Here is a 24,763-nt window from a genome sequence, read left to right as displayed (position 1 = left end):
CAGAAACTCAACAATCATATTAACTGATGAGAGACAAAACAGCACAGTGTTACTCACGTGGGCTCTAGAATCTGGCCACTGGACGTCGGCCCAGTTCCAGTTCTGTAATTTACTAGTGGGGCAAGTTTTCACATCATGGCAAGAGAATGGTCCCCAAAGAGCTGTTCAGAATAAATGAGTTAATACATGTAAAAAGCCAAACAGTGTGACATTCATTTAGAGCTTAATAAATAGCATCTTATTAAGTCCTTCAACTTTTGACTTTCATTCTCTCCAGTCTTCACCAATGTGTTTAACTCGAAAAAAATCCCTGAGAATTTGCTTACTTTGAAGCTCAAAATTACGACTGTGGACTTTTGAGAGAATGGCAGAGCATCTCTGTGGAAAACTTCTGGGTAACTCCTGTCAGAGCTATTCCATAACCCAACGTGGATGCCCGGAGGGAGGCATAGATTGAGTTTATATGTACAGTGGTGGGAGCAAAATCCCAAATAGCTGTTGGACTCTGACTGATAGAAGAAAACTGGGAACACCATGATCCTTGAAAATATGAGCAGGGGTGAGTTGTCCTAAAGTGCATCTCTACACAAGCATCCTGGTGTGGGACTTCCAGGCAGACCCGTGACTGTGAAATCCCCTTAATGAAAATGTCCAGTCTCCGAGCAGAAACAGGTGAACAGACTGGGAATGAACCAGAGAGAGAGAGAGAGAGAGCACGTCCTGCCTCTCTAGTTCATCATTTCTCTGACTGGGACCAGGGGGAAAAACCAGTGCACTGTAGTACGTTCATAGGCGTTCCCGGACGTGGCCACGCGCATTTGGAAAACACCAGAGATTCGACTTTCCTCTTGGCGATTCAGAAAGCACATTAACATACTGAAATTTCCTAGAAGTCCTGCTGCAAAGCAGTGGGCTTAGCTGTTTAATGCTGATACTCCTGTTCCTAATTTTTATTTATCTTATTTTCATCTTACCTCCCCCCAGATCTCTGAGATCGGACTTGAGATTGTCACTGTGGAGAAGAGAAAGTAAAACGATGAGATGGAAGACCATGTTAAAGCATTTACCAGAGTGCGCAATTCTAGAAACTTCAATTTTGCAGAGAGATCATTTGGAATGAGTGATTCATATGCGTAATGCAAAAACCCTGGGTTCCTCAATTCCTAAAACTAGCTCTTCACCCAAATGACTGGCAACGAACCCCCTCAACCACTCCATCTCACTTTATTCATCTATAAAGTATAGATGATAGTGCTAGTCTCACTCACAGATTTGTTAGAAGGAATAAATAAATAAGGTGGGAATGAAAGGAAACTATATGGACCCTGCTTAGCAGAGGGCTTGACACCGATCACCTGGCTATTTCAAGTTTTGTTTCCACTATTGTTGTTTTACTGCCTAGGTTGCAGAGTTACAAAGTTTAAACTCTTGAGTAAAACAGTTCTGCTGTCAAATAAATAAAATAAAATCTTTAAAAAAAAAAAAAGAACTCTGTCTTCAAAATAGGACAAGCAGGGTCCTAGATTGCCATTTAAATCTTATCTCCATAAACAGCGTGGCAGTTTCAAATTTTCCACTTCATGTAGAAAGAAGTTGTCCCTTAAGTGCTAACACCACAGCATGGTAAATTCTACTTGGCGGCAGTCGAGGGAAAAGTACTGCTTCACCTTGCCAATTACAATGTATTAAAGATAAAGATAATTCATCCTTTTTGCACTTCTTAAAAGCCAAGAAGAGCAAAGGGTGATAGACTTAACAACTGCCCGACTTCCATGTGCTTCATCAGCATAACACTGCTAACTATCTCAGCTCTCAGAAAGGAAAATGTTTCCAGATAGTTCTTTTAGTTCTCTACCAGACACAAAAAGCGCCTCTTCTCCACAGATCGCGAATTCCCAAACTTGGGAGAAAGATATTACAAGATAGCTCATTTAAAACTTCAAAATGAATGACAAGAAAACTTTTTGAATGTAACTTCTAGCCTACCTGGAAGACATGCATACACTTGCCAGAGCGTATTTAGTCAACGCCGTATCTCAGTTCAATATTATATGATTTTACATACACATTTAGGCCAGTATCATGTTGCAAGTACCTGCAAATGAATTCAGAACCTGCATTCTTTCTTCGCCTCGCAAAGACCCAGGGGTCTGTGTAGTAATAAAAGGTCCAATGGTCAACACCTCCAGCAATCTGATAAAGTGACTATTCTTAGATTGCAAAATTCATGCTTAGAATTTTGATGAAGCCGAACTCTTCTCAAACAATGTTTACCCATCATTTTGACAAGATCACCCAACTGGAATGGACAGAACTCTTGGGCCCCTTTGACAACAGATTTAATGGTCTTGCTTCTGGTACATTCTGCCGCCAACAGTCCTTTCTGTAAATGCAGTCAGAGAAATCCTCCAACATAGGTGAGACCATGGCATTCTTCATGCAGTGTGCTAAAGGTCCCTCACCTCCCTGAGAGCACAGGGCTACCCCAGGAAGGAATAGAAAATAGATGACCTAATGAAGAAATTCAGTGGAAAATATTCAGAGAACAAAGCTTTGAGTTTATGTCTAATATTTGTTATCTGTTTCCTTAATTGTCCAGCCAATTTCTGAATTTGATTTACACTGGAATAACATGAATGTTGACATATGAGATTTCACTCATATTTTAATACTGACATGTTTGGTTGTGTATAAGAACCCCAAATCTGCACCTTCTGTCGTTTTCCACTATGCTGTCCCCATCGATTACCATTCTACCCCCAAAGGTGTCTCCTCTGCATTTTTCTACCTATTCCTGGATCTGCCCCGCTTCTTCAGGCCATTCCTGCAGGTTGCTCTCCTTGAAGTGCCTCAGGTTGAAGTGCACTTGCTGCCCTTAGTACTTTGTCCTCAGACACGGCTCATTCCTTCTTCTTCCTGATGGCTCTGTACAAATATCACTTTACCTCAGCTGACTATTTTACATATAAAATGGCATCCATCCCTTCACTCTTTCCCCCCTTGTTCTGTTTTGTTTTTATGGTTCCCCATTTTCTTTCTCCCCTCACTAGGTGTGAACTTCATCAAGGCAGAGATTTTGCTTGTTTTGTTTACCGCTGAATCTCATGCCCCTGGAAGTGTGTGGAACAAAAGTGTCACTACATAAATATGTGTTGAGAGGATCAACATGGGTAAATAAGTGAAATATTTTCGGATCTCCTCTGCACATGCCCTTGGATATGTACAGAGAATGCACAAGGTACAACAGTCCCAACCTCAGCCCCAACCCAGACATTCTATAGGAAATGGAGACTAAACCTGAAAATAGACCCAAGGAATGAGAAACAGGCCAGGTGGGGAGGAGGTCCAATAAGACCCAGAGTGAGAGATGGCTCATCAACCTCCCAGCTACTAGAACGAGGTGTATCTCCAGCTGGTCTAGCTTCAAGAACTCTGTGATTGACTTTTCCTTGGTGTGAGCTAAGCCCAGAGACAACAGGTCAAGGTCACTGGGGAATCCGTGACCCCTGTCCCCTTGATATGATTGACCTAACTCATCTCGACCATGTTCTCACTCTAATGAGCAAGCATTATAAAACCACTGAATTTCAAAGCTGGAATGGATCACTGAGCCAATGCTCCTCATAAACAAGGAAATAACAGAGTGACATTTTAAAAAATTCAAATGTTTGCACTCAAGGTTTGGGAAAATTATTTTTCAAGAAATAATTTTAGGGGCACCTGGGTGGCTCAGTCGTTAAGCATCTGCCTTTGGCTCAGGTCATGATCCCAGGGTCCTGGGATCGAGCCCCACATCGGGCTCCCTGCTCAGCAGGAAGCCTGCTTCTCCCTCTCCCACTCTCTCTGCTTGTGTTTCCTCTCTCGCTGTGTCTCCCTCTCTCTCTGTCAAATAACTAAATAAAATCTTTAAAAAAAAAAAAAAAAAAAAAGAAATAATTTTAGATCCGAACAAACTAAGGACCAACACATTCCTTCTAAGAGATACTGTGTAGCACCATGTAAATTCTGGGTAAAGCTTAAAAATTTAACAATACAATTTTTTATCATTAAAAAGCGATATTAGTAGCACTGTTTCACTGTTATGTGATACCCAGGTTATATGGAGCCCTGTGATCTGAACTGAACTAACAAAAAGTGACAGAGGAAAATAAGGGTGGGGGGACAGACACGCCAGGGGGTGATCCGACTCTGGGGGTGTCTTAGTCCCGTTTGGGCTGCTATAACAAAACACCACAGACTGGATGGCTGATAAACAACAATTATTTCTCCCAGTCCTGGAGGCCGGAAGTCTGGGATCAGGGTGCTGGCAGAGTTGGATGAAGAACCTCTTCCAGGTCACGGACGTCGCATTATATCGCATGGCAGAGACCTTTGTGAAGGACCTTTGTGGGTCTCTTATAAGAGCACTAATCCCATCACAAAGGCTCCACCTTCATGAACTAATCACCTCCCAAAGGCCTGACCTCCTCATACCATCACACCGGGAGTCAAAATCTCAACATACGAATTTGGGGGAGGAGGAACACAAACACTCAGACCATAGCAGGGGTTTCGAGATCTCCAGGGAAGATCACCGGGATTTGGCCTTGCTGATGAACAAACGCCCATCTCCTTCACTATAATCCAATGATCTATCTAAACTCACTCTTGCGAGTTGCGTGTGCCCGCTCAAACGCGAGAGCATAATTCCTGGCCCAGAGCAAAGAGCTGAGGATTAGAGAGATCACACTTGGATTTTAAAGTCAAGGTTATTTATACCTCACTCTCAATGACCTCACAGGCAGAGGACTCGGGTGGTCTTTCAGGCATGGCGTGGCTTCTTGGCATTGGCTTTGGACTTGATCTATTGAAAAGCACTCATAACTGCCAGACATTGCTTCTCAACTTGAGTCCTGGCCTTGGCCTCTCCTGGCATCCCTGCTCTTCACTGCACATCTCCTGCCGTGAGAGTGGACACTTGTTTACCATTGGTGACCTTGGACTTCAGTTTTAGGGTATTATAGGTGCACTTATGGAAGAAATACTCTACTGACTTTTTTTTCCTTCAGAATAATAAGCTGGATTGAAATAGGTCCAATGAGAAAAATATCAACACAAAAACTGAACTAAAAAAATTAAGAAGTAGGGGCACCTGGGGTGGCTCAGTCGGCTCAGGTCATGAAAATTCCAAGGTCCTGTGATGGGGTCCCGCACTGGGCTCCTTGCTCAGAGGGGAGTCTGCTCCCCCTCTCCCTGTGCCCCTCCCCCCACCCTGCTCATGCTCTCTCTCTCTCCAATAAATAAAATGTTTAAAAAAATTAAGAAGTAAAGTTACAAATATAAGTGGGAAATAAACACTATTATTGGGTCTTGGAAAGTAACTTTTACATTGTACAGTGTTTTGTTTAAATAATTAAAGATATCAACAAAGATATGAGCTGCTACAATTCAAATCTATATGTTTCTTAACTTTGATCTACAGCAAATAAATGGCCATAGGGTAAAGAAATGAGCAAAAGGACAACACAACTAAGCACCCAGAAACTGCTTCTGTCCCCTGTGGACTTTGCATGGATGCCCTCCTTCCCTGCATTTGCATACTCCTCAGCCTTGATACCAAGTGTGGACTATCCATCAATCTTAGTCCTGCATTTAAAACTCATTAAAAATCTGTTTGCCATTCCTCTCAGAGATTAATCGCACAAGTCCAACATAATAGCTTTGCCAATTTAAGTGCTCCCGCTTCAACATTTCATTTCAAGTGTACTGTAATTATATTATATTGCTTCTGGCCAAGTTAGAAAATGTATTCAAATAATAATCCTATTTTTGGTATATTGTACACTGTTAGGGCTATTTCTCATGTTAATTATGCACAGAACTTGAAAATGTACTTATAAGTGTGTACTGAGGTAAGACAATCTGTCTACCTATCTATCTATCCATCCATCCATCCATCCATTCATCCCTCTATCCATCTCTTAAATTATGCAGTAAATACCCATAAATCCATAAGGAGGACTAAGTATTCTTTGGGTGTTTTGGCTTTTTGTACAACCATTTTTTTATCTTTCACTTGTGTTTTTAATAAAAAATTTACACCAGAGACTTCAGGCTCATGACCATGTGCATCATGGGAACTTGGGTCCCAGTTATGTGTTCTGAGGAATCACTTGGGGTGACTCAGTCCTAGCAGGGTAAGAGAAGAAAGCACTTCCTGGCATCACTTTCCTCAACTTTTGACTAACTCTTTGCCAGGATTCAGTGAGAGCACAAACCCCCTGCCACAGTTGTACCAGATACCCGAAAAAAGCATAAATGGATGTGGTTTCAGTATAAAATATATTTTTAAGGACCTTTTTTGTCATGCAAAAAGCAAACACTGACTCGATTTCTATTATTATTATTATTATTAATAAATTAGAAAGCAGGGGAGGCAAGTGTTTATGAACTATAGGTCCAGCTAAGCTTTGGCAGCTGGAAAAGTGATTTTATCTGTAAATGACAGATTTCTGGCTTTCTTTTCCATTCTCAACTGATCAGTGAGGCAAGCTCTATAGAGACTGGCAAAATGTGTTCATTTAGAAGCAATTTTAATCAGTTATGTTGACTTAACTTTTGTTAGCTAGGGGTGACTGAGACCTAAAATTCACTTTTGAGATTACATCTAAATAGTATGATTAAAAAACTAAATTTAAATACGTTGGATGTTTCATTCACCAGCTATTTATTGATTCCCCTCAAGTGCGTAGGCCTCTAGGTGTGTACAGGGAAATTCAGTAGTTAACCAAACAGATAAAAATTCCTACTTCTGTAGTTGAGAGAGGATCTTAGATGGAATAAATAAATACGAAAAATATACAGAGTATGTTGGAAGGTGAGAAAGAGGAAGCAGGGAGATGTAGGGTAAGCGTTCAGTTCTAAATAAAGTACTGGGAGGTCTTCACCAAGCAGGTGTTAAGAGGGAGCAGGTGATAAGATATGGAAAGAAAGTCCCTGGCAGAGGAAAGAGCATCTTCAATGTCAGTGTGCCACCAGTCCGGGGAATGGCCGAGCATCAGAAGGTAAGCTCAGTCATAACAGGGACTTTGACGTTTATTCTGAGTATCCTGAGAAGCAAGAAGTACTTGACCGAGGAAGTAAAACAAGCTGATGTAAGCTTTTAAGGATCACCCTGGCTCTTGTGTTGCGAATGGACAGTTGAGGAGCTGAAGCTGGGAGGCCACTCATGGCGCAAAGGTAACTACTCAGGTGTGATAAGGAAGTGGGCCAGTTAGGTAAGGAGGTGATGAGAAGTGGATGATCCCGCTAGATGATGAAGGTAAGGGGACATGATTGGCTGCTGGGTAGAATATGGGGCTTAAGAGATAAAAAGAGCTGAGATTAATCACATACTTTGTTAACTAAAATGCTACAAATATTCAATCATGGTTTTGATACAGGCATTCAGTCATTGTGGCCATCTTTACTACAAATACCAAACAACATGAAAGAGGAAACACCTTCTATAGTTACCTTGAACACAGGGAGAGATCCCCCAAATGATTTCTCCCTGTGTGCCTTGTTTCTCCGAATTGGAAGGATATTTCTCTCTTCTTCCCCTCCCCCAATTTTTTCTTCAGACTTCATGATCATCATGCCTGATTTTTGTCTTTTAGAAGACACATTTTTCTTAAATAATTACGTGAAAAGGGACTGAAAACATTTTATATTCTCACAAAATTACTGTTCACATTGTTAACATGCCTAACTTTTCCCATTAAGCATATTACAAAATTTTCCAAAAATTCTCAGTCTTTCACGATGTATGCTCCTTCAGAGTTTTTCTTGAAATAATACAAAATATCCAAAACTGGACTTTTTTTTTTTAAAAGATTTTATTTATTTGACACACAGAGAGAGAGAGAGAGGCGGAGAGAGAGAGGGAGAAGCGGGCTCCCCGTTGAGCAGGGAGCCCGATGTAGGGCTCAATCCCAGGACCCTGGGATCATGACCTGAGTTGAAGGTAGCAGCTTAACACACTGAGCCACGCTGGCGCCCCATGAACTGTTTTTTTTGTTTGTTTGTTTGTTTGTTTGTTTTTTGCACTCTCTCCCTGTCCATGTTGTTACTGTCACAGTTAATAGGTTGCTCTCAATGACTGTAGATGAATATGCATGTTTTAACAAATGGTAAAAATTGGAAACATGATAAATGCAGCAACTGTGCACCTGGGCATTCTCATGTGATCTGTGTCCCAATTTTGAAATGAAAGGACCAAGCGGACGAAAGTGAGATAGCTTTCCTGTCACCTTTATTTTTGCCAAACTGACTTGAAGGAAGATCACGTTTGACTGTGCGGTTCCTGATGTGTAATTATTTCTGCAGCAGCTCCTGAAGACCTCATAGCCATCATGCAACATCTGTTTCCCCTTCCAAAATGGTTCGGGCCCTAAAAATATTAAAACCAATTAAGGTGATTAAATAAATTTAGCAGGCTGGTCCAGTTTAGCCTCTCCAAAAATACTGGCGAGAAGATGACCACATCCATCTGGAGTTTGTTTTTATTCCTTGGAATTTCATTATAAAAGTGTGGGTGCCGCCACAGCCCAGGGTGGCTTACTCATGCAGAAAGCAGTTGGAGACAGGAGTCAGCTTCCAACCACAGGTGCAGATGGCCATTTTAGGAAAAGCTTCCCCAATGGCTGACTTCATGGAAACAGATGAGGAGTACAACTAAAAATGGACTTTATGGAACTTTTATTTTCTAATTTAAAAAGATAAAAGAATGTTTAAAAACAGACTGCTCTCTCCTGCAGCCATTCATCTGGAAGGTACTCATTCAGAAGAGTTACTGACTACCATTGAGTTCCAGACCTTATATCAGTATCTTGAAACTCATCTGTCGGTTTACTGAGTTCCTTCGGATCTATTGTCCTTGGAAAAAAACTGAAGAAAATACGGCAAAAACTACTAGCTGGTGTCTTCCAAATTCTACAATCAAATCAACATTAGGCTATGACACATCACATTTAGAGGAAAGTCTACAGACTCCAGTGTAAAAAAAATACTAAGAACAATAAATAATTTAATCTTCTCTCTCCTCCTTTCCCGAAGCTTTAAATATCGTCAGCTACCCCCTTCCATCCTAACTTGAAGTACTTAAAAAAATGCCTCTAAAAGTAACAATTTAAAGAATTACTTGCCAAAGAGAATGCCTATCCCCAGACTCCTGAGATATTGAGGAGATGACAGCGTGTCCAAGGCCCCTGTCAGCAGTGGTTCTGTAAGGCCATCGGTATGAAAGTTACTGGTGCCTTCTCATGCACTTGCCCTCCCCCCTCCCACCCAACTGATTCTTTGTGACAAGCTCATTTTGGGGGAAATGATGTTCTTTGTGGTCAGGTTTCTGCACCTGCGTGTACAGGAGCGGAAAGTTGTACAGGTAGAATTAACAAGGAAAGAGAACTGTGCCATGTCGATCTTTTCAGGGTACCAGGTAACCTGAGTGTGGTCTAGGAACAGACGCTGGACACAGCAGGGGTACAGAACCCAGGACAGGGTCCTGCTGCCCAGGACCCACGAGGAGATTCACTGATGCCACGCAAAGAGCATGGAGGCTGATGCGGGAGGCTGGTGCCCACACCACGGCCCAGATGTGCGGCAAGTGTCCATGAAGCCAGCACAGGCTGCGGACTCCGTCCAGAGAGTGAGGAGAGCTAGACTCTCCCAGGCTTGCCTGCCCCTACTGTGGACACAACAGGCCAGATCTACCGTGGGACCACGTCATCCCCCACCTTCTTCTTTTGGGGTGGTTTCTCCTTGGCTCGGCTTGATTTGGAATGAGCTGACCCTGAGATGCCCCTTCTTCCATATTGGTGCTAGTACACATCCAGGGTCCGGACATTTGTGATGTCTCCAGGATGAGTGGCTATTGTGTCAGGCCTGACCCTGCCCAGAATATTCCTGAGCATTAAACATTTTTAACATGCTTGGGATTTTGAAATATAATTTTGTTTTCTCTGTTAGGTATATATAAAAACAAGTAAGAAGACTACATGAACAAGTACTTTTTACTAGTTTTTAAAAAAAATGTGTTTGGGCTCTTGGTAATATCGTTATATGTAAAGAAATTTTAATGTTACTAAGCAGTGATTATTGGGGATTTAATCTTAGTAGTAAGGGCAGAAACCCTTAAAATGGATTCTGACCAATTAGCTGTATTGTGCAACTAACATTCCATTTTTTTAGATATGCAGAAGTATTTAAAACATTTAATAAGTGTCTTTAAACATCTAACATATGCATTGTACTTTAATGGGGCAAAAAGGTGAATAATTGCCATCTGCCTTTAAATTTAGTTTATAAAAAGAATAGGATAAAAAGTGTGTGTTAGGGGAGCCTGCATGGCTCAGTCAGTGAAGCGTCTGCCTTTGGCTCAGGTCATGATCCCAGGGTCCTGGGACTGTGTCCTACATCAGGCTCCCTGCCCAGCGGGGAGTATGCTTCTCCCTTTCCCTCTGCCCCTGCTCATGTGCTCTCTCTCTCTCTCTCTCTCAAATAAATAAAATCTTAAAAAAAGTGTTTGTTAGCTTTTAGTGATACTATGCTATTCTTCTCTTTTAAATAATGTATTCGTTAGTTTCTTCTTCTTCTTTTATTAATTCATATTAGAGAGTTAAAAATGTTTCAGTGTAAAATGCCAAGCTGTGATCATTATTCTAATCTACACCAAGAAATGGCAAAAGCAGTGGCAAGAATAAGACTCACGGCACAGGTAATGATAAAAGAAAAGTAGTCCGGTGATATTTCCAGGGTGCCAACAAGGTGGTCCCCAGTCCATAAAAGAGGGAACTATGGCAACCTGAGAGGTTATGGGATCCTTTAGAATCAGAGTTTCTAAATATCAGTCAGGTCTTCTAGCCAATGGAGAAAAAGGTGAGAAGAGAAAAGTGATTTTTTCACTGTGTAATCATAAAATGGAAATTCATTAAGATGAACAGTAAGTTCACTTATGACACTTGGGGTTTAAAAAGGGGGGATTCCACAGGTGCTCGCAAGCACGTGGCGAACCCTTCCTTATCTATTGTTGGTGGGAATGTAAGTTGGTCCAACCAACTATGGAAAACAGTATGGAGGCTTCTCACCACATTAAAAATAGATCTACCATACGATCCAGCAACCCCACTCCTGGGTAAGTACCCAGAGGAAGTGAAAACAGGATTCCAATGAAGTATCTGCAGTCCTATGTTTATCACATTATTTCACATTAGCCAAGATATGGAAACAACCCAAATGCCCATCAATGGATGAATGGATAAAAAAGATGTGGTACATATACAGTACAGAGTATTAGTCAGGTATGAGAAAGGAGGATAGCCTTCCATTTGGGACCACATGGATGGACCTTGAGCACATTATGCTAAGCAGGAAAAGGAAGACAGAGAAAGGCAGTACTGTATTATATCATTTACACATGGAAGCTATCAGAGGCAAACCTGTAAAAAACAGAGAGTAAAATGGTGATTTTTCCCAGGGAATAGGGGGTTGGGGTTAAGAGTATGGTGTTTAAGGGTACAAATTTGTAAAAAGTAGTAAATAAGCCGTGGAGATCTAATGCACAGTATAATGAATATACCCAATAATATTGTACAATAATTGTGTGATGTGATAAATATCCTTACACAGGCATCATGTTACAGTATATTCATGTACCAAAGTAACCCTCAGTACACTTTAAACTTATACAATGTTATATGCCAAATTTATTAAATAAAAATAAATAAATGAGTGAGGAGATTATGAGCTTTTCAATCAATACAAACCCGGGGTAAAACTCTGTGGAATGAAACCCTCTCGACAGCTCCATGGTATAAACCACAGGGAGCAGCAGTCCGTCAAAACCCAGCAAATTTTCAGATAAGTGTCTAGACGCAGTTTCTAAGATGTTTGTCATGCCCTTGACCACTATTCTGAAATGTCCAATGGGTGTATTGACAATACTGGGGTTACTCAAACATTCCCATGAGGCTTTAATTTTAGTGACTATGCTTGCTCATTTCTAGAAATTCTATGTGGTCCTTTTTCAGTTTTTTGCTTCCTTATTTTATTGTTTCTTTAAGTTTGCTCTAGTAACTCAAGTTCCTGGACTGCTAATCATTCTGTTTGTGGAAATACCTGATTCCTTCAAGGTGATTCATTTGTCTTGTCACTTGATATTTTTAACTCTGAGCTCATGTTCAACAGTGCTTTCTCTTTTTTTCCTGTGAGAGTCTTGCATGATCTGCTTTGTGGAAGGGCCCTCCAGAGAAGAGTTACACTGCCTATGCTGGGACCTAAGGGCTCTGGACAAGCTCTTCGGTTTAATCTTTTCAGCTTGGGTAGCTGCAAGATGCACAGGGTGTAAATTCAGACGCTACCCTCCACCAGGTCTAGAGTTTGGCTCTCTCAAGGGAGAGTGTTTTCCCCACCCAAGTCCCCTGGGTGGGCAGGCCGCTCGGTTGATTCCAAACCAGTGACCAGAGAGTTTCTAGCTCTTTCCACAGATGGGGCTGGACTTTGAGTCTCCAGGCACTATTCCGAGATGCCCCAGCTCTCTCCTCATCCAGGCTAAAATGGAATCCTTCTTTCTGGGTGGGTATCTCAGTCTGTCTGGACTTCTCTCTCTCTCTCTCTCTTTTAAGATTTTATTTATTTATTTGACAGAGAGAGAGAGTGCACACAAGCAGGGGGAGTGGCAGACAGAGGGAGAGGAAGAAGCAGGGTCCTCATAGAGCAGGGGGAGCCTGATGTGGGACCTGATCCCAGGACCCCAGGATCACGACCTGAGCCGAAGGCAGTCACCCAGGCACCCTCTCTGGACTTCTCTAACAAAGCGTGATAGACCGGGTGGCTTATAAACAACAGAAAAACTAGTTCTCACAGTTCTGAAGGCTGGAAGGTCTGAGATCAGGGTGTCAGCATGGCTGGATTGTGGTGAGAACTCTGTTCTTGGCTTGCAAGACTGCCCTCTCCTCACTGTAGCCTCACCGGGCAGAAGGGGTGAGGGAGCTCTCTGGGGTCTCTTTCACAAGAGCACTAATCCCATTCATAAGGCTCCACACTCATGACCTAATCACCTCCCAAAGACCCCCACCCCCAAGTACCGTTACATTGGGGATTAGGTTTCAACATCCGACTTCGGAGCGGGAGACACACACACTCAGCCTACAGCATCGGGTCCTCTTCCCTCTCGGTTTATATCTGGATCTTAGGGAAAAGTTTTCAATTAGCAATAATCGCGCCTCGGATAAACCTCGTTGGCTACGATACTGCCAGTGTGCAAAGCTGTAACTGGATCTTAAACTCAGAGCCTTGATTTGAAGTTCCACTGGCTTTGATTTCTCCATTTCTGGGGCCTGGGGATATCCTTTTCTTTCCTTAGAGATAAGCTATGTATTAATTTTTGGGTCATATTTTATTGACGATTTCTAAGTGTTTCTAGTATGCAGAAAGAAGGCCAGTCGACATCAGCTCAGTCAGCCATGTTGTTGGAAGTTGGATAAATCGATATTGAAGCAAGCACACTAAACCCACGATCCTCTTAATTCACTTTCAGCACAGAAAGGTGTAAAGCCGCTGCATTTATGGGAGCAAGAGGGGACGGAAACCTGGATGCATTTTCGGAGAAGTCAGTCAATCAACTGACACTGCTCCTTACAAACAGAAATGATCACATCACAGCAGCGGACAAAAGGTAGCTTCTAAGTACCATCTGGTTAAGACCAGAAAACCCACAGTCCAGTTCAATGAGACGTTCTCTGCCTTTGCAGAGTTCAAGCATGACTTCCTCACCAGATGTTTCTTGTTAGTGCTGTAAATACATCCTTAGACCATTTTCTTTTCTTTTGTAAACATTTCCCAACATTTCATTTTCAACTTGAAAACCACCAGGGTAGACTTTTCCCTCCTTCCACCAACCCACCCCATTTAATCGGGGATTAAGTGCTATTGATTCCAGGGCTTTATTGTCTTGCCTCGTGCTTCTTACTCATTCTAGCTGTGGTTGCCTCGGTCCAGGCACTCAGCCTTATCTCTCTCCTAGCTTTCTAAAGTCACCTACTTGATCTACTGCTCCTTCTGCACATGAGCCTTCAGAGGGCTTTTAGAATTCAGATTTTATGACTCAACCCTTCTGAGGCTCCCAAGGACAATCAAAATATGTTCCAACTTGCTTAGTGTAGCATATAAGAATTCTATGTTATCCTACTTGTCTTGCCCCCATTAATTTATTAAACTATGTATCTTAGAATAATTTTAGCTTTACAGAAAAACTAGGAAAATAGTATAGAGAGTTCCCAGATACCCCACATTCAGTTTTTCCCTTTTATAAATATTTTATACTAGTATGGCATATTTATCACAATTATTAAACCAATATTGGTACACTACCACTAACTAAGGGCCATAATTTATCAGGATTTCTTTAGCTTTTATCTAATGTCCTTTTTCTGCCCCCAGGAACCTATCTACCAGGACTCAAAAGTTAGTTGTCACATGTCCTTAAGCTCCTCTTGGACAGTCACAAACTTTTTTTTTGTCTTTGACGACTTTTGGCAGTTCTCCTGAGTGGTAGTTAGACATTTTATAGAATATCCCATTATTAGGATGTGACTTACTTTTTCTCATGGTAAGACTGGGATTATGGGTTTGGAGAGGAAGGTCACAGATGTAAAGTGGCAAGTTCATTACATCATAACAAGGGTATCGGCATGACTGAGCACTGTTGATGTTGACCTTGAGCACCTGGCCAAGGTAATGTTGCTTGTTTTTTTTCCCCTTTCAGGACTCTGGGTACACTGACCTGTATAGCCCACACGTTGGTTCATGGCATACCCTTAAGGAGGCTTTTGGCAAGCTCTCTCTTCTGTTCCATTTTATTATTTTCCCCCCTTCTCCTCTATCCCCACATACATCCCTACCACACCTAACCCCACACACTCTAATATATTAAACATATAACCATCCTATTAATCTGTTTATTAGATAAAAGGTGGTATTTTTGCACACACAATTTTGAAAACACACGCATGCTATAATACCCTTAAAAAACCTTTTTAAAAATAACATTATGTTTTGAGAACATTATTTCTGGTTGCTGCTTAACAGTCTTTTGGGCACATCAGCCACATTTTCTTCCATCCACGATTCAAATGCTTCTAGCTACTGAGTCCACACCAAATGCTGGAGTTAATGCCTGGCATGAGTCTCTTTATGGTTCCATGGGGGGAACTTCTTCCTTGTACATACCCACAGCTGGATACGCTGGGTGCTGGGGTTATCTCTAATCTGGCTCCAGAGTGGCTGCACCTGTTTCCATGGGCTCTGACTACCCCCTTGCCCATCTCCTTGCCAGGATTTCATATGATTTGACTTTTGAACGTTCCCCAGGTTGATATTATAAAGTGGACTATCCTCCTTGTTTTAATTTGTATTTCTGATTCTTGGTGTATCAGGGTTCCCACACCCCAAGGCCAGTCAAGCTGACACATAAAATCAACCATGACAATTAGTAAGACCTAACTTCTTTTACAGGTCTCGGCATATATTTTCCTCTTATTGTGAACAGTCTCATCATAGCCTTTGTCCGTTTGTATTTTATTTATTTATTTGTGTGTGTGTGTGTGTGTGTGTGTGTGTGTGTGTGTATGTGTTTGTGTGTCTTTTGCCCTTCTAGTGGCTGTAAGGAACTTCTTTGTGTGCTGTGGATGTGAATCTTTCCATCAGTTTTATGTGTTGCAATTTACCTTGACCCAGCTGTCACCTTTGTGTATGATGTCCTTATGTAAACTAGTAATCTTTTATTTTGATGTAGTCCAATACATCAAATTCTCTACTCAGGCTTCGACTTTTGGGTATCTTGCTTGAGAAATACTTATCTTCTTCATGGTCACCAATATACTATCCAGATTATGAAATTATAGGACTTGATATTGAGATGAAACTAATTTTTCCCTATGTAGCGAGCCGATTTTCAACATCATGCACTACGCTATTCATTTTCTAGCCTGTGACTCATGATGCCAAAACCACCAAATACATAATTCCCTTAAGAATCCAGGTCTGGATGTAGGAGGAAAAGATGGCGGAGGAGTAGGGGACCCTATTCCAACCGGTCCCCTGAATTGAGCTGGATATCTACCACACCACTCTGAACACCCACGAAATCAGCCTGAGATGTAAGATGATAGATCTGGATCTCTACAAACAGAATATCGCAGGTGGTTGGTTTTGAGGTATGAAGCGGGGAGCAGTGATTCCGCGAGCAGATATCGGAGGATAAACGGAAGGGGGAGGGAGCTGCCATAAGCACTGGAACCAGAAAGGTGAAATAACAGGAGCGCAAAAGCCTCCCGCGTTGGGGACGAGGCAGAAACTCGCAGACCGGTAGCGACAGGGAAAGGACTTTAGGGCAGCCCCCCAGACTGAAACCTGGAGCAGTGGGTTTATGCATGCAAACTGGGGGCAGCTGGCAGTTTTAGAAGCACAAAGGGCAGAGATGTGCCCCCGTGCCCTGACCCAGAGGCAAGGACTGGGAGTGCTACTGAGGGGCGCACAACCCAGGATGCTGTAGTTTATAGCGGCATAGACAGAAACAGAGATAGTGTGGCCTGGAGAGCTCATTGAAGAACAGACTGCGATCTATCTCTCTGCTCTGAGGCAGAGGGTTGGAAATGAACTCATCTGCTCTGACTCTCGGAAGAGAGCAGACAGCCGCCAGAGAACAAAAGCCCCCCAAAACCGGTTTTCACTGAGCCCATCTTCCCCCACAGGGAGCAGGGCAACTCTGCCCAAACAGGGTTCCCTGAGTAACAGCTTGGCAGGCCCCTCCCCCAAGAAGACAGGCTGGGAGAACAGGAGGCCGGCAACCCTAAGGTCCCTATAAAACAGGTGCATCTTGCTTGGGTTGTGGTCAATAATTTGGACTCTACACATTCCCTCAACCACCCCTCAACAGAATGAATAGGAGGAGGAGCCCCCAAAATAGGAAAGACTCAGGAGACTGTGACTTCTGTCCCAGATTTACAAATGGATACAGATATAACGAAGATGTTGGAGATGGAATTCAGGGTAGCAATAGTGAAGACAATAGCTAGAATGGAGAAATTGATTAATGGTAACATAGAGTCTAAGGGCAGAAATGAAAGCTGAACTGGCAGAACTTAAAAATGCTATCAATGAGATCCAATCTAATCTAGATCCTCTAACAGCTAGGGTAAGTGAGGCAGAAGAACGAATTAGTGATCTAGAAGGAGAAAGAAGAGACCAGGGAAAAACAACTCAAAATCCATGAATACAGATTCAGAGAAAGAAGTGATGCCATGAAACATTCCAATGTCAGAATTATTGGGATCCCTGAGGGGGTGGAGAGAGAGAGAGGACTAGAAGATATATTTGAGCAAATCGTAGCTGAGAACTTCCCTAATTTGGGGAATGAAACAAACATTTGTGTCCTAGAGGCAAAGAGGGCCCCTCCCCGGATCGAGGAAAACAGGCCAACACCCCGGCATGTAATAGTAAAATTCACAAATCTTAGAACCAACGAAACCATCTTAAGGGCAGTTAGGGGGAAGAGATTCCTTATGTACAAAGGGAGGAATGTCAGGCCTATCCACAGAGACCTGGCAAGCCAGAAAGGGCTGGCAAGACATATTCAGGGCACTAAACAAGAAGAACATATAGCCAAGAATATTTTATCCAACAAGGCTGTCATTTAGAATGGATGGAGAGATGCAGAGCTTCCAAGACCTGCAGAAACTGAAAGAATATGTGACCGCTAAGCCGGCCCTGCAAGAAATATTAAGGGGGGGTTCTATAAAAGGAGAAAGACCCCAAGAGTGATATAGAATAGAAATTTACAAAGACAATCTATAGAAACAAGGTCTTCACATGCAACATGATGACAATAAATTCATCTTTCAATAATCACTCTCAACGTGAACGGCCTAAATGCTCCCATAAAAGTGGCACAGGGTTGCAGACTGGATAAAAAGACAGGACCCATCCATATGCTGTCTACAAGAGACTCATTTTGAACTTAAAGATACATCCAGACTGAAAGTGAAGGGAGGGAGATCCATCTTCCATGCCAACAGACCTCAAAAGAAAGCTGGGGTAGCAATTCTTATATCAGACAAATTAGATTTTAAGCTAAAGACTGTAGTTAGAGACACAGAAGGACACTATATCATTCTTAAAGGGTCTATCCAACAAGAAGATCCAACCATTGTAAATATCTATGCCCCAACATGGGAGCAGCGGTCTACATAAGCCAACTGTTAACCAATATAAAGAGTCATATTGATAACAATACGTTAATTGTAGGAGACCTCAATACTCCACTCTCAGCAACAGACAGATTACTGAAGCAGAAAATCAACAAAGAAACAAGAGCTTTGAATGACACACTGGACCAGATGGACCTCATAAATATATACAGAACATTCCACCCTAAAACAACAGAATACTCATTCTTCTCGAGCACACACGGAACTTGCTCCAGAATAGACTACATACTGGGTCACAAATCATGTCTCAACTGATACCAAAAGACTGAGATTATTCCCTGCATATTCTCAGACCATAATGCTTTAAAACTGGAACTCAATCACAAGAAAAAATTTGGAAGAAATTCAAACACTTGAAAGCTAAAGACCACTCTGCTCAAGAATGTTTGGGTCAACAAGGAAATCAAAGAAGAACTTAAACAATTCATGGAAACCAATAAGAATGAAAACACATTGGTCCAAAACCTATGGGATACTGCAAAGGCTACTGCATAGCCATCCAAGCCTCACTCAAAAAAATAGAAAAATCCCGAATTCACCCACTAGCTTTACACCTTGAAGAACTAGAGAAAAAGCAACAAACAATGCCTAAGCCATGCATTAGAAGAGAAATAATTAAGATTAGAGCAGAGATCAATGAATTAGAAACCAGAAACACAGTACATCAGATCAATGACACCAGAAGCTGGTTCACTGAAAGAATGAATAAGATCAATAAACCACTGGCCAGACTTATCCAAAAGAAAAGAGAAAGGACCCAAATTAATAAAATTATGAATGAAAGGGGTGAGATCACGACTAACACGAAGGAAATAGAAACAATTATTAGAAATTATTATCAACAACTATATGCCAATAAATTAAGCAACCTGGAAGAAATGGATGCCTTCCTGGAAACCTATAAACTGCCAAGACTGAAACAGGAAGAAATGGACAACCCGAATAGGCCAATAACCAGTAAGGAGATTGAAGCAGTGATCAAACACCTCCCAAAAAACAAGAGTCCAGGGCCTGATGGATTCCCTGGGGAATTCTACCAAACACTCAAAGAAGAAATAATAAATATTCTCCTGAAGCTTTTTCTAGAAAACAGAAACAGAAAGAAAGCTTCCAGACGCTTCTATGAGGTCAGCATTACCTTAATCCCCAAATTAGGCAAAGACCCCATCAAAAAGGAGACTTTCAGACCGATATCCCTGATGAATATGGATTCCAAAATTCTCAACAAAATCCTTGCTAATAGGATCCAACAATACATTAAAATGATCATCCACCACAACCAAGTGGGATTTATCCCTGGAATGCAAGTGTGGTTCAACATTCGCAAATCAAACAGTGTGACAGAATACATTAATGAGAGGAGAGAGAAGAACCATAACATCCTCTCAATTGATGTAGAAAGAGCATTTGACAAAATATAGCATCCTTTCCTGATTAAAACTCCTCAGAGTTTAGGGACAGAGGGAACATTCCTCAAGTTCATAAAATCCATCTATGAAAAACCCACAGTGAATATCATCCTGAATGGGGAAAAGCTGAGAGCCTTTCCCTTAAGATCAGGAACACGTCAAGGATGCCCACTCTCACCACACTATTGTTCAACATAGTACTAGAAGTCCTAGCAACAGCAATCAGACAACAAAAAGAAATAAAAGGTATTCAAATTGGCAAAGAAGTCAAACTCTCTCTCAGCAGATGACATGATACTTTATTTGGAAAATCCAAAAGACTCCACCCCCGAATTACTAGAACTCATATAGCAATTCAGTAATGTGGCAGGATACAAAATCAATGCACAGAAATCAGTTGCTTTCTCATACACTAACAATGCAACTACAGAAAGAGAAATTAGAGAAATGATTCCATTTACAATAGCACCAAAAACCATAAGATACCTTGAAATAAACCTAACCAAAGAGGTAAAGGATCTATGCTCTAGGAACTACAGAACACTCATGAAAGAAATTGAAGAAGACACAAAAAGATGGAAAAATATTCCATGATCATGGATCGGAAGAATAAACATTGTTAAAATGTCTATGCTACCCAGAGCAATCTATACCTTCAACGCCATCCCGATCAAAATTCCAATGGCATTTTTCAAAGTGCTGGAACAAACAATCCTAAAATTTGTATGGAATCAGAAAAGACCCCGAACTGCCAAGGACATGTTGAAAAAGAAAAACAAAGCTGGGGGCATCACGTTACCTGATTTCAAGCTATATTACAAAGCAGTGATCACCAAGACAGCATGGTACTGGCATAAAAACAGACATATAGACCAATGGAACAGAATAGAGAGCCCAGATATGGACCCTCAACTCTGTGGTCAAATAATCTTCGACAAAGCAGGAAAAAATATGCAGTGGAAAAACGACAGTCTCTTCAATAAATGGTGCTGGGAAAACTGGACAGCTATACACAGAAGAATGAAACTCGACCATTCTCTAACACCATACACAAAGATAAACTCAAAATGGATGAAAGACCTCAATGTGAGACAGGAGTCCATCAAAATCCTAGAGAAGAACATAGGCAGTAACCTCTTTGACATCGGCCATAGCAACTTCTTTCAAGATACATCTCCAAAGGCTAGTGAAACAAAAGCAAAAATGAACTTTGGGGACTTCATCAAGATAAAAAGCTTTTTCACAGCAAAGGAACCAGTCAACAAAACAAAGAGGCAACCCACAGAATGGGAGAAGATATTTGCAAATGACACTACAGACAAAGTGCTGATTTCCAAGATCTATAAAGAACTTCTCAAACTCAACACCCAAAAAACAAATAATCAAGTCAAAAAATGGGCAGAAGACATGAACAGACACTTCTCCAAAGGAGACACACAAATGGCTAGCAGACACATGAAAAAATGTTCATCATCATTAGCCATCAGGGAAATTCAAATCAAAACCACATTGAGATACCACCTTACACCAGTTAGAATGGCAAAAATTGACAAGGCAAGAAACAACAAATGTTGGAGAGGTTGTGGAGAAAGGGGAACCCTCTTACACTGTCTATGGGAATGCAAGTTGGTACAGCCACTTTGGAAAACAGTGTGGAGGTGCCTCAAAAAATTAAAAATAGAGCTACCCTATGACCCAGCAATTGCACTACTGGGTATTTACCCCAAAGACATTGATGTAGTGAAAAGAAGGGCCATATGCACCCCAATGTTCATAGCAGCAATGTCCGCAATAGCCAAACTGTGGAAAGAGCCGAGATGCCCTTCAACAGATGAATGCATAAAGAAGATGTGGTCCATATATACAATAGAATATTACTCAGCCATCAGAAAAGATGAATACCCAAATTCTACATCAACATGGATGGGACTGGAGGAGATGATGCTAAGGAAATAAGTCAAGCAGAGAAAGTCAATTATCATATGGTTTCACTTATTTGTGGAACGTAAGGAATAGCAGGGAGGACATTAGGAGAAGGAAGGGAAACATGAAGAGGGAGAAATCGGAGGGAGAGACGAACCATGAGAGACTATGGACTCTGAGAAACAAACAGGGTTTTAGAGGGGAGAGGGGAGGGGGGATGGGTTAGCCCGGTGATGGGTATTAAGGAGGGCACGTACTGCATGGACCACTGGGCGTTATACAAAAACAATGAATCATGGATCACTACATCAAAAACTGATGATGTATTGTATGGTGACTAACATAACATAATAAAATTAAATTAAATTAAAAATAAAAGAACCCAGGTCTGATAATTGAATTCTAGGTTATTTGCTGGGTTATCTGTCTAATCAGTCATGAATATTCATCATAGTCAATGCAGGTCCTAATTAAAAAAACATACTTACATAAGTTATAGTTAAATGGGGGCTTATGTCCCAATATGACTTTTAATTTAATTGTTTAACTCACTTTGAGTTCAAGTACCCTGACCCCTCTTCAACACTGAACCCAAGAAAGTTTGAGAAGCAGAGAGGAAAGGGCAAGGATTCTGACCTCAGACATCTGGGTTAAATCTTTACCACTGACTAGTTTCAAGACCACCAGCAGGTTACCTCACCCATCAGAGCTATGGTTTCCTCATCTTATGGAGCACAATAAAACAAAAGAATTACCTAAAATTTATTGCACATCTTCCATGTAGCATTAGGAAGTAGCCAAGAATATTACCTTCATTTTATAGACAAAAATTGGAAGCTTGTCCAAATGTGCACAGCTAATAAATAAGTGGAAGGGTAAGGCTTTGATCCCAGGATATCTAAAGATGAAGCCTGCACTTCTACTATTATCCTGTATTCCTTTGTTAGGACTATGGGGAGAAGCAAGGTACACCTACGCGGTGTCTACTTCAATGATCAGGAATTATTATTTGTCCAACTTCTGAATTATGGACTAGAGAACAATGTATCTCACAGCCTCTGCTGGTCCTGGTGGCTTTGTGACAGTTAGCATCAATGGAACACTCCACAGGGAGAGCCAACGAAAACCAACGAAAGCATGAAAACAGTAATAGTCCCCTGGTAGTGAGGGCTGAAAGTTTTTGCAGAGCCCTATCCTAAGCACTTGGATGCTTTAGTTCACTTACTGCTCATATCATTTGGATGTGGCAGATATTGATTTCCCTAATAACTGAGATTGGGCTGGGTCAAAAAGATGCCCCCAATTACACGACTAGGAGGGCAGAACCATGCTTGGACCCAGATTTCTCAGTCTCCAAATCCTTCTATTTTAACTACTACTTGATACTAAATCGATAATTTTAATGCATTTCTAACTTTTAAATTTAGTTTTCTATTTTCTTTTTATAACATTTTAATACATATTTTTCTAGTCGAAGTAATGAAATTAAACACATTGGAATGTTTCTCTACCGCATTAAAAGTTTCTTCCATTTTTTTCTTAAGGAGTAACTGAGTATACTCAGACTGCTGTCCCTACATTCTTTAAAACACAGAGATGTTATCAACGTCTGTAAATAACACATTCTAGGAAGAGAATATTGCTTTTGATAAAGGTATTTACTGACAGTAAATGCTAAACAAATTGAGAGCACATGCTACTAATTAGCATGTCCCTCTAGGACAGACACATATTTACTGTGACTTTTTTAAAGCTCAGACAGTTCATTCTATAAAAGCCAAAAACTGGTCCATTAAATATCGTGCCAAAATCATTCTGAGAAAAGTTGATATGGGAACTTCCTGTCATTGTTTAGACTTAATTTCCAAGTAGGAGTTACCAATACCAAAAATAATAAATATCACTGTCAAGAAGAATAGGAATTCAGTCAGATACGGAATTAGTTTGAAAGTAAAGCCACAAGATCTTGGAATCTGGTACTATTTAAATATTAAAATTGTTAAGGTAAATAAGTCTGTATGTCTGGTTCCATTTTGTCCATAATAAAGGCTCACAAAAGCAGTTGTCCTTCCTGTTACCATATGTAAAACAACTCAGCTTTTAATTTATTTTCAGAGCAAACATTGTAATAGCCAAAGATATCCCTAAAACCGGTTTAATTTCTTGTTTTTAAAATTAAGTGCAGACAAGCAAAAAGTGTCACTGTGTGAGGCTCTCTTTTAATAAGGATTTATTCATCCTTGGTTTTTTTTTTTTTAGGGTAGATTCTCATTTAATCCTTATGATTGTTGGAAAACAGTGAACTTAACAGAACCCTTACTAACATGCTAATTCTTATTTTACAATAGATGGGATAACCAGCAGTATCTTTCAATAGAATTATCTCATGCTTTGCCACTGCTTTGTATAATATTCTTGGCACTGTTACCACACAGTTCTAATTTTTTTAGCTTTTTGCTATTACAATCAAGGGAAATTTTACCTCTCATTATGCATTTCCTAAATTTTTTCAGTTAAAACCCATTCATTTTTCTAGATAAACCTTAGATGAATCTTGCTTTCCTATATTCTTGACTCATCCCTAATGAATTATTTCTTTAACTGGAATTGTATTAATCCATAAGTGTATCTTGGGAGAACTTATATCTTTTTAGTGTTCATGTGTATGGCTTTTGTAAATTTCTGCATTTAGATTCCAAGCATTTTTGGTTAAAATAACTTCCAAGAATGTTACAGTTTCACTGCTACTGAATTTGCGATCTTATACTGTTAAATTTTCTAACGGGTTCTTACAGATAGTTAGGGCTGCCATTGATTTTTATCTTATAGTCTATTTTCTAACTTGGAAACATGTACAGTGTGAAAGTGTTAGACTGACCAGCAATTACGCGACATCAAGTTCAGTACAGAGAGTGAAACTGATAAAACCAAAATGTTTCCTAGTCTCAAAAGACAAGAGACCTTTACTGATTAAGTTTTAGCATGGTCGCCTATACTCAAAATTTAGTGGCAAGCAAAATCTTCAGAAGGAAATACAAAACAGATTGCCAGAACTCAAGAAATAAAGTGATGGGATTTATATTATAGCCAGATCTTTCGAGTAGAGGACTTAAGAGGAAGGGATGACAATTACATTCTCAAAGATTT

General features: G+C 40.8%; 1 protein-coding gene and 1 pseudogene across 1 annotated transcript in view; both read right to left on the bottom strand.

The window, feature by feature from the left end:
- Positions 1–24,763, bottom strand: part of CTNND2 (catenin delta 2) — a 564,215-nt gene that overhangs the window by 450,462 nt on the left and 88,990 nt on the right. The window lies entirely within an intron of this gene.
- LOC114223692 (U4 spliceosomal RNA) lies at positions 13,203–13,286 on the bottom strand (annotated as a pseudogene).

The sequence above is a fragment of the Eumetopias jubatus genome, unplaced genomic scaffold, assembly GCF_037043125.1.
Source record: "Eumetopias jubatus isolate StellerSeaLion01/CBP00866 unplaced genomic scaffold, mEumJub1_p1.0 scaffold_5, whole genome shotgun sequence".
In the NCBI taxonomy this organism is placed as follows: domain Eukaryota; kingdom Metazoa; phylum Chordata; class Mammalia; order Carnivora; family Otariidae; genus Eumetopias; species Eumetopias jubatus.
Note: the sequence above shows the minus strand (reverse complement) of the source record. Positions and strands in the feature narration are given on the sequence as shown.